The sequence below is a fragment of the Aquarana catesbeiana genome, linkage group LG03, assembly GCF_042186555.1.
Source record: "Aquarana catesbeiana isolate 2022-GZ linkage group LG03, ASM4218655v1, whole genome shotgun sequence".
Classification (NCBI taxonomy): domain Eukaryota; kingdom Metazoa; phylum Chordata; class Amphibia; order Anura; family Ranidae; genus Aquarana; species Aquarana catesbeiana.
This window is the reverse complement of record NC_133326.1, coordinates 82,931,634-82,946,788: the sequence shown is the minus strand read 5'-3', so window position 1 is coordinate 82,946,788 and position 15,155 is coordinate 82,931,634.

Below are 15,155 nucleotides of genomic sequence, written 5' to 3'. Positions count from 1 at the left end.
GCAAACACATGGCCGTATTACATATTAAAACCTGCCTCCAACAATGAAATGTCTGCACTGCATTTTGGGATGCAAAAAAGTAAAAAAAGTAAGAAGAAGCAAGAAAATGCAAGAAAAAGGGGAAGATTTCCAAAATGCTGATTCCTACCACAAAGCCATCATACAGTGCTTATATCTAAAATGAATCAAAATATATACGCTGCACTAGTCAGTGACCGGATGTTGGTGTGAACGGTGGTGTGTGAGCTCTCTCCCTGCTCTAGCCCCCTGTGGCCATCCAAAATAGTCTACCCTAGCTTTGTGTGTTTTACAGTATCTGCCATGTCTGTCCTGCGTGTTCCCCGGCGTGGATGCGGTGGCTGGAGAGAGGGGAGAGCAAGAGAAGTCGGGTAACGGCTCGTGATCCCGCGAGAGGTGGCGAGGAAGTCAGCATTCATTCAACACAGTGAGAGGCACCAGCCAGGAGCGATCCAGCACGGGCTAGCTGTTTGAGAGGTGCTTGGAGGTAACGAGAGGTAAACAAGTGGAACCTTGAGCATAATAATTGTCATATTCTACTACAAGCGAACTATAAGTGTGCCATAAGAGTGCATAGGCTTTAAAGCTTGCTAAATCTCAGTCTCCCTAAACATTTCCTGACATCTTTTTTACACACTATCTTGCACCGCTATACAGCCGGCCATGACAAGGAAAAAAGGGGAGGAACAGCAGCAGCAGCCCCAAGAGCATTTAGCCTCTCAATCTACTCAACAAAGGAGAAGGGGAGCCAGGCGGCATCAGCAGCAGCAGCAGCCAAGTTGGAAAGGTACGCACATACCCCTACACTATCTCCAGCTAAGGGCATCCAGCAACCCCAAGAGAAAGCACAGACAGGAGGTCCTGGGGACAGAAAGAGCCTGGGTAAAATGTCAACAGCATTGCCCATTAACACTAAAACAGGGAGTAAAAAAAGTCCAGAGAGAGATCCCCTGGGAAAAACAACTGAAATTACCCCTGAATTAATCATAACTTGTGAACCGAAACCCACGCTAAAAGATGTATTATGTGTGGTAAATTTTTGTAAGGGCTCATTGAGTAATCTGTGTGACCAGTTAAGGGGCCTAAAGGAAGAGCTATGTATAATGAGTCAAGAAGTTCAAAAAACAGTTGAGAGGACAACTATCTTGGAGGAGAGGCTAAGCCAGGTTGAAGATATTTTACACCCAATGAGACAAGAGTTTAAAACAATGCAAGCTCAGCTAGGCGCATATAAATCCAAAATGGATGAAATGGAAAACAGTTTACGCAGGCACAATGTGAGGGCCTCCCGGAGAGAAGTGAGGGTTCCTATCCTGTAGAGTTTATGGAAAAATGGCTCATGGAAGTATTCGGGACAGAGACTTTCTCGCACCTTATTGCCATTGAGTGGGCTCATAGAGTACCTACTAGAGCTATACCATCAGGAGGTCGTCCTAGACCAATGATTATGAAATTGTTTAATTGCAAGGATAAGGTGACATTGATGCAAAAATCCAGAGAAAAGGGGGACATTTTCTATAATGGAGCCAGAATCTCACTGTATCCAGATTATTCTCCAGACTTACAAAAGCGTAGGGCAGAATTTACGGACATCAAGCGCAGCTTACGGAGTTATAAAATTCCATACGCATTGCTGTATCCAGCGCATCTGCGTATAATGGCTCTAGGGGTAACACACTTTTTTGACTCTGTTGTAGGGGCTACAAAATGGCTTGAAGAGAACAAAAAGAACTTATAAAGCTAGAGCATGAAGTGGTTAAACAATCATGTTAATTTCTGAAAATATTTGCAGACTTTTTTTTCTCTTCTTTTTGGACATTTTTTTTCAAGGAAGTTAACTTAAGGATGGTATCAGGGGGTGGGGGTTGGTTGGTGAAGGACACTAATGAAAGATGGGGTGTGGTTGTTTGTTAATGTTTTTTCTGTAACATTGATAATCTTGAATTGGTTAAAGGGTAAGGAGGGGGGGGGCAGGGCAAGTAAGGAAGAACAAGGAAGATTACTCACATATATGCTGGGTGGTGGAGTATTGGTTGGAATGGGTTGAAAGGGCAAAAATGGTCACAACTCATGCCCTCAGGGCTAGCCTAGTTAGGCAAGAGGGGAGGGTGGGGGGGTTATTTAAGGGTCAGGGGGTAAATGAGGCAAATAGTATAGTAGGATGGAGTGGCAGGGTGGTAAAAGGGAGTTGTAGGGGAAGGATAGGAAAGTGTTATATCGCACAAGTACAAGGGGAAGGGAGACAGATAAAAACAGTGCACACATGTTTATGTTATTCATTCACATTAAATACATTTAGAAAGCGTAGGAAGACAGGGAATAAGAAACAAGGGTTTTCTTTTTTTTGTTTTCCCTTTTTTTTCACACAAAAATTATCACTGATTGCAGTTCTGGGGGACACAATTAAACAAATGATATGTTGTTTGGTAGAAGGACAGGGATGTTTGGTAAGCAAGGTTAGGCAAGAGGGTTTTTTTTGTTGCTGCCTTTGGGTTGCTCCCCCCCCCCTTTTTTTTTCTCTCCTTGTTCTTTTTTGGTTTATTTTTTGTTTTTCTTAGATGCCATTTAGAACCTTAAAAATAGGCTCATGGAACATTAGGGGGATGGGTGATCCCATTAAAAAAGCTACTGCATTTTCGGAACTGGAATCCTATGGAGTCAAACTGATATGCCTACAGGAAACACATTTTGCCAATGACTCCAAATTACAAATTCAGAGTAAGAAATTTCAAGCACAATTTTACTCAGTTTACTCCTCTTATTCTAGGGGAGTGAGTATATTGGTAAAGAGAGGAGTGCTATTTTCCTGCAGGGATGTTAGAATAGACACATTGGATTGTTATATCTTTTTGAACTGTTTAATAGAAGGTAAACCATTTGTGATTGCAAATCTGTATATTCCTCCCCCATTTAAGTTGGAGATTCTGTATGAATTATTAGAGTTTGTGGAGGATAAGGTTGATATCCCGGTTATAGTGGTGGGGGAATTCAATGCGGTGCTTAATTATAGCCTGGATAGGTTTCCATCAGGGGCTTGGACGGAAAGGGTGTCAGAAGGACGTTTAGCCCAGTTTCTTGAGGAGATTGGATGGTGTAACTTTTGGAGATCCCGAAACCCAAACAATCGGCAATATTCTTGTTTCTCGGGGTCATACTCTACACTCTCTCATATAGATATGGCAATAAGTAACAGTGAAGCACGACGGCTAATACATAAAATAGATTACTGGCCAAGAGGGATATCAGATCATTCGCCCCTGACTCTAACGGTAAACATACATGATAGACATACCCAGAGAATGTGGATAATTAATCCATTATGGATGGAGATAATAGGGAACACAGAAGAAATAACTGCAAGATTAAAAGAATTTGTAGAATGTAATGCAGGTTCAGCACCTGAGGGGGTAGTGTGGGATTCCCTAAAAGCATTTCTTAGGGGCCTTTTAATTCAACAAATAGCAAAAACAAAGAAGAAATCAAGGGAATGGGAGGAGCACATCAGAAAAGAGGTGATCGAGTCTGAGAGACAGTATGTGATGAATCCAAGCCCAGAGATGCAGGAGATATGGCTTAAGAAGCAGCAGGAGTATAAAATGGCAATAATCAAGAAAACTGAAAATAAGAGACTCTTCCAGAGACAAAATTGTTTCGGAGAAGGGGAAAAAGTGGGCCGTATGTTGGCGCTCCTAGCTAAGACTAATTCTCCTTCTTCAGTAATTTCTATGATTAGGACTCCAAATGGTGAAATCTCGTCTGAACCTCTCGTGATTATGGAGACATTTTCTGAATTTTACAGAGAGTTGTATAAGTAACGAAAGGGTTCAGATTGGGGAGAGATGGATAGGTTCCTAGAGTGTATTGAATTGCCGACTCTTTCAGTAAATGAAAGGAATGGGCTGGAGTCCCCTATAGCTCTGGAGGAACTGAAGCAAGTAGTGGCGGATATGTCCAACCAGAAATCCCCGGGCCCAGATGGGTTGCCTTTAGAGACCTATAAATATTATGGGGAGGTGTTACTCCCAGAGCTTCTAAAAACACTGAATTGGGCAGCTATAAAGGGTAGACTGCCCTCTTCTATGTCAGAAACCAACATAGTAGTAATACAGAAAGAAGGGAAAGACCAACTTGACGCATTCTCCTATAGACCAATATCATTATTATGCTCTGACATCAAAATCTTGGCAAGAGTGCTGGCAACTAGGTTGAATAAGTGTATTTCAAAACTTGTACACCCGGACCAGTCGGGGTTTAATCCCAACAGGTCCACCAGTGTAAACATCAGAAGGGTATACATGAAACTTCAAGTCCCGATAGAAAACACGGGCTCTATGGCAGTTTTGTCTTTGAATACAGCCAAGACGTTTGACAGCTTGGAATGGGGGTACCTTTGGTGGGTACTGGAGAGGTTTGGATTCGGCCCTTCATTTATCGGATGGCTGAAAACATTATATAATCACCCAAGTGCCAGATTAAAAATCAACAATGAATACTCAGAAAAGCTTCCTCTTGAAAGAGGGACAAGACAGGGGTGCCCTTTGTCACCCCTGATGTTCGCCCTGACGATGGAGCCATTTGCAGAAGCAGTGAGATCATCAACCAGAATACAGGGATTTAAGAGAAAATGTGGGGAAGAAAGGATAGCATTATACGCAGATGATGTTTTATTTTTTCTGGGAGACACGGGGTCCTCATTGGAAAAAGTGATGCATATGGTGGAGGGGTTTGTTTGGTAGGTTTTCGAGCCTGGCAATTAATTGGGAGAAGTCAATGCTTTTACCGGTTGACCCACTCAACCAAGGGGAATATCCCGGCTGAAAGTAACAGAGGAGATGAAATATCTCGGTATAGTTTTGTCAAAAGATCCTAACCAATATATCAGGGATAATATAGTCCCACTTCTAACAAAATTTAAAAGGAAAAGTGATATCTGGTATAGACTTCCTCTGTCTGTGGCGGGACGAGTCAACTTGGTCAAAATGATATGGATGCCACAGTTACTGTATATACTTAAAAATTCCCCAGTTTGGATTGGGAGGAAATGGTTTCTAAAAGTACACACCCTTTTCAGGGAGTTAATATGGAAGAAAGGTCAGGCCAGGATTAGTTTACAAACGCTGCAGCGACCCACTAGCAAAGGGGGAATGGCAGTCCCCCATCCGCATAGTTACTATCTGGCAGCTCAATTAAAGCAAATAGGGGGTTGTGCTGCCCCGGGAGGGTTGAATGCCAGTGGTAAAATTATGCTACAGGGTAACCCACATAAATCATTGGTGGAAGCGTTGGAGGCAGGCTCGCTGCAAGGCGAGCTGCCAACATTTTAAATGGTTACTAAAGTTTGGCAGATAGTTAAGAGAACCATGGGGTATAGAGGAGTTACTGAATTTTCGCCCATTTGGCATAATAAGCATCTGCAGGAACTATCAACTATTGAGAAAAACAAGATATGGGAAAGTCACGGAATAAACTGGTTGATTCAACTGTATGACGGTAACATTTTAAAATCTTTTGCTGAGTTGAGACAAGAGTATGGAATCCCAAATAAAACATTTTATAGCTATTTACAGATCAGGCATGCCTTGGACAGCCAGTTCAGAGACTGCCCATTGGAATGGAGTAAGATATCGCTTCTCATTAAAATAATTAGGGCAGATACTACTAAAGGCCTTATATCGAAGATATATGCACAAATAACAGATAGAATTAATACGCAGGAAGTGCCCTCTAGGACCAGGGAACGATGGGAGGCTGACGTGGGGGAGATAACTGAGGATCAGTGGAATAGGATTCTAGAATTTGGTCCACTGGTGTCGGTTTCTCCTTCACAAAAAGCTTTACACCTTTTATTGCTTCATAGAGCCTATTACACTCCTAATAAACTGTTTATGTTTGGCCGTAGACTGGATGACAAGTGTCCTAGATGTCGGGAGACGGGGGACCTTATACATATGATGTGGAGATGCCCAAAATTGGTCAGATACTGGTCAGAGATTTAAAAAATTATCAAAACTATATTTAGGATTAATTTAGAGATGGATGCTAAAGTATGCGTTTTGGGCCACATTAATGAAAACTTAGGGAATACTAGTATAATTATCGCGAATGCAAGGTGCCCGTATCAAGCGAGGAAATTAATAACACAATCCTGGCAGTCAACTGCGCCCCCAACTCCGGAAGAATGGGTTAGGGCTATAAATGTATTAGTATGGAAGGAAAAAACAACTTTTATTATAAAGGGTAATTACAGCAAGTTTGTTAAGATATGGAAGCCCTGGCTCCAAGGGATGGCAAGTCCCCTATGAAAATCGCATAAGAGTCCCAAAGGAACGTTTAGGAAGAAAAATAGTTTCTAAATGTTCCTAACAACTGTCGCATTCAAGGAATAACATATCTATAGTAGACTTACACTCCAACGGGAAGGGAGGTGGGAGGGTAGGGGGCAAAAGTTATTAAGAAACTTTGGTAATGTAGGTACAAACGACAAAGGTCAAGGCTGACGGATAGATGTTTTTAATTGTATATGTGCATGAGTTTGTTTGTTTGCTAATGTTGAAATTAATAAAAAATTATTTGATTTAAAGAAAAAAAAAAAAGGGGGGCAAGGAGAGAAGATAAATAAAAAAAAAATATTATATATATATACATACATACACATATATGTGTATATATATATATATATATATATATATATATATATATATATACACACACACACACACACACACGCTGCACTACCAGATATAAAAGGGGGCTATACACTAAATATATGTGATACGCAAAGTGCATAAGTGCATAAACGCATGTGAAAGTCATACAGTGGGAAACTATAAAATAAAAGTGACAATAGTGCAATATAATATATATATATATATATATATGTGTATATATATATATATATATATATATATATATATATATATATATATATATATAGCGCAATATAATAGTGCAATATATTTGTATATAAAATACAAATTAAATATATATATATATATATATATATATATATTTTATTATAAAATAAACATTTATAAAACAAGTGTATTTCATTAAGTGCTAGCGTGCATCAATGTGGAAAATAATGATATCAATTGCATCAGTGTCCATAGGATCATATATATTATCACTGATCCTTTAATAATTAAACAAAGAAAGTGCTCCTGTGTGCATTTGTGACATCCAAATGTCTCAGTCCAAAAATGCTTTAAAGACCATGTGATTCAGAAACTACTACTGTGGATGATCCAAAGTAAACTGCAGTGTTCTCACTCAGGTGCTCCCCTCTAGGTAGTAAACGCTCACCTTGGGGCGTGTGACTATGCCTAGTCAGTACACACCTGTGAACCACCTCTGTAATTGCAGTGTTACCGGATTCCTGGGTTCATCAGCGCAATACCTCAGTGTGTTAATGGAAAAAAGGGGACTGGATAGTGTAATACAGTTTATTAATCACAACAAAAAAACCCCCTATGGGGTACTCACATAGGTCAGGCGCATCAGTGCGCCATTCTATATCAGACGAAAATTTGCACAAAAACTGTATCGGTACCGGGATGGTATGGACTTCCTTCCTGGCAGATCACCAGCAGAAATTACTACATAGAGCACTGATGCCAGGTTACAATTGATGATAATAGCAGCATTGTGAATTCACCATTTTGCCTGTGCCCTACGGTGTCCTGAAAGTTCCACCCGGGCTAGCACAAATTTAATAATGTAAATCTTGATCAGGATGAACACGGAGGAATATAATATGCATACCATCCCATATGGCAGTCAGCATCCTGCGATGCCCCACCATACCGCACATATATTAGTACAAAACTTATAAAAAAAAATAAAACTGTGTGTATATATATATATATATATATATATATATATATATATATATATATATATAAAACATTTCTATATTACATATATCCTAATAGCCAGTAACCAGAATTGAATATGATCTTTATGTTGATTTTAAAAAACTACACAGAATCCCCTGACTAATACCAATAATCACATTTAAATTATAAAAATCTCTCATAAAAAAGAGGGTGGTCCAACTCTCGAACCATCTAAATATGTAAGCATTAAAACTGATAAATCAGCAAAAAGTGACACTAGAGAATTAGAAGTTAAAATTAATATTAAAAATATGTATAATAAATATATTAAAAATAGTTATATTAAATATATTAAAACATAGATATATATATTAATATTAATATGGTCAGAACCTATATGTACTATATGGCAATTCATTTTCAATTTTATATATATTCTATGGGGACGGATCTATAGCACCTCACTTTTTTGGTAATGGTAGTGGCAAATGTTAATAACACATAATAAACTAAATATTTAATAATTACTTAAAAAACATTGTAGATCAAATTCTTTATTCAACCCACCAAGTGCCAAAGAGCCTAACTGGTGTATCCACCATGATTCACGTTTACTTATCTACCTCACATAGTTAGAACCTCTCCAACGTCGTTTGGACGCATCAATACAACATAACTGCATACCTTCTGTACTTTTATTGTGGACATCCCTAAAGTGTATAGACAAAAAATGTTTATCGAACCCCTTCCTGATATTTCTAACATGCTCCTCCATGCGATCCTTTAGTGTTCTTATGGTTCTGCCCACATAGATTAGATTGCATGGGCCTTTGACTGCATAAACTACGCCCACCGTGTCGCATGAAATAAAATCCCTGATGGTATATGTCTGCTTAGATTGAGGGTTAGAAAAATCCTTTACTTTTCTAACATTGGTGGGGACCCTTACACAGCTGTAACAACGTCCACAGCTGTGAAAGCCCTTAATGTCCCAAAACATCTTAGGCTTAAGGTTCAAACACATTGTGTACCAATCTATCCCGCAAGTTAGGTGCCCTTTTGTATACAATTCTAGGTGTTTCTGACAGACTTCCTTTGAGATGGACATCCTGTTTTAAAACATTGCAATATTTGTGGATAATTCTTTCTACCTCCTTATTTTGTAAATTAAAATCTAAAACAATGCATGTGCCCATGTCGTTATTGGTTCCATCGCTCTTGGTACTGTCTTTAAGTAGATCTCCTCTGTCCATATTTTTGATCTTATTCTTTTCTTTTACCGGGAAATCTTCACAGTATCCTTTTTGTCTAAACATCTTGCTCAGCAACTCTGATTGCAGTCAAAATCTGCTTCTTGTATGCAGTTTTTTCTTATCCTCATATACTGGCCCGGAGGGATATTGTCTAACCAGGGTCTAAAATGACAGCTCATAGTGGGAATATACAAATTGCGATCAGTCGCTTTAAAACATGTTCTCATTTCTATACTACGTGATGTGTTTTGAATCTCCAGGTCCAAGAAGTGTATCATATCCTTGCTGGTGTCCCATGTTAAATTGATATTTTGATCATTATCCTTCATGGTTTGGAGTCATTTTTCCAAGGAGTCCACGTTACCCTTCCATATGAGTAACAGGTCATCAATAAATCGCCTGTATAGCATGATGTTTGGATCTTGGTTGAATAGGACATCTTCAGCCTCCCATTTTGCCATGTAAAGGTTTGCGATCCTTGGGGCAAATTTCGCGCCCATGGCAACACCTTTAATCTGTAGATAGAACGTATTTCGATACCAGAAGAAATTATGTTCCAAAAAAATTAAACGTTTTAAAATAAATCTACGTTGATTCTTTTTCACATCACTACTATTTTTTAAAGCCCATTTTACTGCCCTCATAGCCACTTGATGGTCAATATTCATATAAAGGGATTCCACATCACCTGTTGCCATCACCAAATCATCATTAGTTGTGCATTCTTTTAATAACTGCAAGGTATGCTTAGTGTCTTTCAAAAAAGTGTGTGTGTTCCTTACTAAAGGTTGGAGGTGAATGTCAATATATTCACCTAATCTGGATGTTAAGGAGTCTATCCCACTCACAATGGGTCTATATAAACCCTTTATTTGTTACTGATGGATTCACAATGCTGCTATTATCATTAATTGTAACCTGGCAGCAGTGCTCTATGTAGTAATTTCATTGAGCACTAGACATGTGCGGTTTGTTTCGTATGAATCGAAAATTTGTTCGAATTTCCGAAAATCCGTTCATTCGGAAATACGAATTTCTATGCTTCCAAGTTGTTTACGAAATTTCGTTGACGAATTTTAGATCCAAGTTCCGTTACAATGGAAACGTGACTGGTGTTTTGTTGACCAATCAGAGGTTTTCTTCTGCTGCTGAGTGAGGGTTGGGAAATTTTCCTTTTTTAATATGGGAGTGGGAAACTGCTACTGGTCGATGGGAGATTCAGAATCGGACAAAATAAGAATGTTCGTTAATATTGTTTTATCATTGTCATAATATTTACGATTATTCGCTATGATGAAGTTAAAAACCCAGGCTGTCAGCACAGCACAGGGATGGTGGGAGCCCCTCATAATGAGCACAGCAGGGGTACAGCCCCAGGAGGAAGTCAGCACAGCACACGGATGGTGGGATCCCCTCATAATGAGCACAGCAGGGGTACAAATCCAGGAAGTCAGCACAGCACAGGGATGGTGGGAGCCCCTCATAATGAGCACAGCAGGGGTATAGCCCCAGGAGGAAGTCAGCACAGCACAGCACACGGATGGTGGGATCCCCTCATAATGAGCACAGCAGGGGTACAAATCCAGGAAGTCAGCACAGCACAGGGATGGTGGGAGCCCCTCATAATGAGCACAGCAGGGGTACAGCCCCAGGAGGAAGTCAGCACAGCACACGGATGGTGGGAGCCCCTCATAATGAGCACAGCAGGGGTACAAATCCAGGAAGTCAGCACAGCACAGGGATGGTGGGAGCCCCTCATAATGAGCACAGCAGGGGTACAGCCCCAGGAGGAAGTCAGCACAGCACACGGATGGTAAGAGCCCCTCATAATGAGCACAGCACAGGGATGGTGGGAGCCCCTCATAATGAGCACAGCAGGGATATAAACCCAGGAAGTCAGCACAGCACAGAGATGGTGGGAGCCCCCTCATAATGAGCACAGCAGGGGTACAAACCCAGGAAGTCAGCACAACACAGGGATGGTGGGAGCCCCTCATAATGAGCACAGCAGGGGTACAAACCCAGGAAGTCAGCACAACACAGGGATGGTGGGAGCCCCTCATAATGAGCACAGCACAGGGATGGTGGGATCCCCTCATAATGAGCACAGCACAGGGATGGTGGGAGCCCCTCATAATGAGCACAGCACAGGGATGGTGGGACCCCCTCATAATGAGCACAGCACAGGGATGGTTTGAGCCCCTCATAATGAGCACAGCAGAGGTACAAACCCAGGAAGTCAGCACAGCACAGGGATGGTGGGAGCCCCCTCATAATGAGCACAGCAGTGGTACAAACCCAGGAAGTCAGCACAGCACAGGGATGGTGGGAGCCCCTCATATTGAGCACAGCGGGGGTACAAACCCAGGAAGTCAGCACAGCACAGGGATTGTGGGAGCCCCTTATAATGAGCACAACAGGGGTACAGCCCCAGGAAGTCAGCACAGCACAGGGATGGTGGGAGCCCCTCATAATGAACACAGCAGGGGTACAGCCCCAGGAGGAAGTCAGCACAGCACAGGGATGGTGGGAGCCCCTCATAATGAGCATAATGAGTCCGACGACTGCCATATTGAGAAAGGTATTTTTTGCTTTTTAAATTCATCATAACGAATGTTCGTAATTGTTATGAAAAGTTTGTATTTCATACGAATCCAAATTGAATTTCGGACACGTATTATGAAATACGAATTAACGGCTAACACGAAACGGAATGAAACAAAACTAATTTATTGATGGCGCACATGTCTATTGAGCACAATGGTTTTAGCACTAGAGTGTTCTTAGGCTACAACAAAATGGCCACGGACGCCGCTTTATATTGACTGACAGATGAGCTGTCCAATTAAAATTCCCCCTGAAGAAGATACAGAAGCTCCCTGTATCGACACGTGTTGGGGAGGGGACAGGATGGCACGTTAGGCAGGTGATCTGCCAGGAAGGAAACCCATACCATCCCGGTACCGATCCGGTTTTTGTACACATTATCGTCTGATATAGAGTGGCACACTGACGCGCCTGATCTGATGTGAGTAACCCATAGGGGTTTTTTTTGTTGTGATTAATAAACTGTTCAAACTGCGCTGACGGACCCAGGATTCCGGTAACACTACAAAGCCCAGAGGTGGTTCACTAGCGTGTATTGACTAGGCATAGTCACACGCCCCAGGGTGAGCGTTTACTACCTAGGGGGGAGCACCTGAGTGAGAACACTGCAGCTTACTTTGGATCACCCACACAGTAGTTTCCGAATCGCATGGACCTTAATGCATTTTTGGACTGACACATTTGGATGTCACAAATGCACACAGGAGCACTTTCTATGTTTAATTATTAAAAGGACCAGTGATAATATATATGATCCTATGGACACTGATGCAATTGATATAATTATTTTCCACATGGATGCATGCTAGCACTTTATGAAATACACTTGTTTTATATATGTTTATTTTATAGTAAGATATATATATATTTTTTTATACACATTTGTTGCACTATTGTCACATTTATAGTTTTGCACTGTATGACTTTCACATGCGTTTATGCACTTATGCACTTTGGGTATATATTTATATATATATATATATATATATATATATATATATATATATATATATATATATATATATATATATATATATACATATATATATATATATATATATATATATATATATATATATATATATACATATATATATACATATATATATATATATATATATATATATACATATATATATATATATATATATATATATATATATATACATATATATATATATATATATATATATATATATATATATATATATATATATATATATATATATATATATATATATATACACATATATTTAGTGTATAGCCCTCTTTTATATCTGGTAGCGCAGCATATATATTTTGATTTGTTTATATCTGCATGACTTTATGAGATGTGTTTAATGCTTGCAGCTGTCCTACAGTGTTATTGAGACGGTTTAGAGTTATTGGAGGCTCATGGGACGTTTTTTAATAATTATATCTAAAATGAATTAGGTTAAAAAAATTCCTGATCACAGATATACATTTCAAACATTAATATTTTCACAGTAACTATTGAACACAGGTAAACACTTACACATGATGCATGGAGTGCACGTTGCTTGGTAATAGTTCTAATTTACATGTATGGTGACAGGTTCCCTTTAATCCAATTTTCCATCACTTGAATACACTCGAATATCCCTTTTATTTAACTCCACCCGTGCTATAGTTCTGAAACATCAATTTACTCCTGGGGATTGGAAAGAGAAAATGAAAAGCACTTAGAGAAAAGACTTCTATGCAATTATCCGTCTGTCAATTAGAAAGTGACTTTTTTATAGTCAGTCTGTGTCTGCTAACATGACAATTTGTTGCTGGCAGGGAAATAGAACATACAGCGCATATAATCTCAGCTCAATACAGCACAAGCACTCCAATTACATGCTATATATTTTATTAAATAATACATTGTGGTTTTTGGTCATAATAGCATTTAAGGGTTGTGAAAAAAGTCAAACCTTTACATTGTATGTACTTAAATTAAAATACAAATATTTTAGGGGTACAACTGCAAATGTCATTAAAAAAATAACTGCAATTCTGGTGTGCTTTTGAAAACAACCCACCTATATGAATTATTGTATGGTTTTGTGAAGGTAGTTGCTGAGACAAAAAAGGTTGCTGTTGTATACCTATCAAAAAATGTAAATTACCACCTGAAAATGTAACAGCTTGAGTAATAGCTAAAATGCAGAATATGGTTACTATTAGACATACCCTTTATTTGAGAAAAACAGCATTAAAGTGTATTATATAAATACCCACATTATCCCATGTTGCATATATGCCACTGGCATTTAAATGCACTAAATAGCTGCATATAAAAAAACAGAACAAGGACAAAAATAAATAAATAAAAGAACAGTGCACACACACACACCTATATCTATCTATATACATATAATATACAGATACTGTATATAGCTGACCTAAATACACCATAAATCAACTGAATACTGCAGATTCACTTTGAAAATAACTTATGTTACATAAATTGGTATCAACACCTTTACACTTAATTAGTTATATTCCAGTTAAATGTCCATGCTTTTATGTTAAAAACAAGTAATAAAGCAGTTCATTAAAAGTGGGGGCTCCCAATTTTAACAAACCAGTTTAAGAGACATGTATAGTAGTTCCCAAAAGGGCAGCACTAACACCCCTTTCACACTGGGGCCGCCCGTACATTCCCAGTAAGACGTCGCTCGTTCTAGCGGCACTTTACCTCTGTGTAAGTGATGCTTTTCCGACGCCCCAAAAAAGGGTTAAAAACTCCCACGTTGCAGCGCTTCTGAAGGGCTTTTCAGGCACTTTGGAAGCATCCCAAACCGCCCCAAAGATACTGCAAACGCACCACCCAGGTGTGAAAGCACCCATTGTAATGAACGGGAGGCAGTTTTCAGAGGCTTTACAGGCGCTATTTCTACACCTGAAAACTGCGTCAGTGTGAAAGGGGTTTAAATCATGTACTGTATGTGAAAAAAATTATCCTTAAAATAACAAATTCATTCAGAAAATATACAATAATAGGATACGGCACACAGTGGAATCAATATATAAATCATATGTGCAGCTGTGAAAATATAATGTGCACATAAACACAGTGGGGGAGATTTACTAAAACTGGTGCATAGCTGGGCATAGTAACCAATCAGCTTCTAGGCTTTAGGCCTCATGCTGCTGTTAAACTCATGTTTTTGTGAGTTTGGGTGTATTTTTTTTTACAGCCCTTAAACTCCTTTCTATGTTATCCTATGTCCATGCACATATGGACGTTTTTAGCAGTTTATCAGCAGAGGAGTTTATGGGCTGTTTTCTGAACACCCTAAAATCGCATTCAAAAGCAGTTCTTCTGACCACGAAAAATGCTGATTCCTGAAAAACGCGCATGAACGTTCATAAACGCGCATAAACTCTAGACATGTTTAGCACTTCAGCGTTTATTTATTTCAATGGCCAG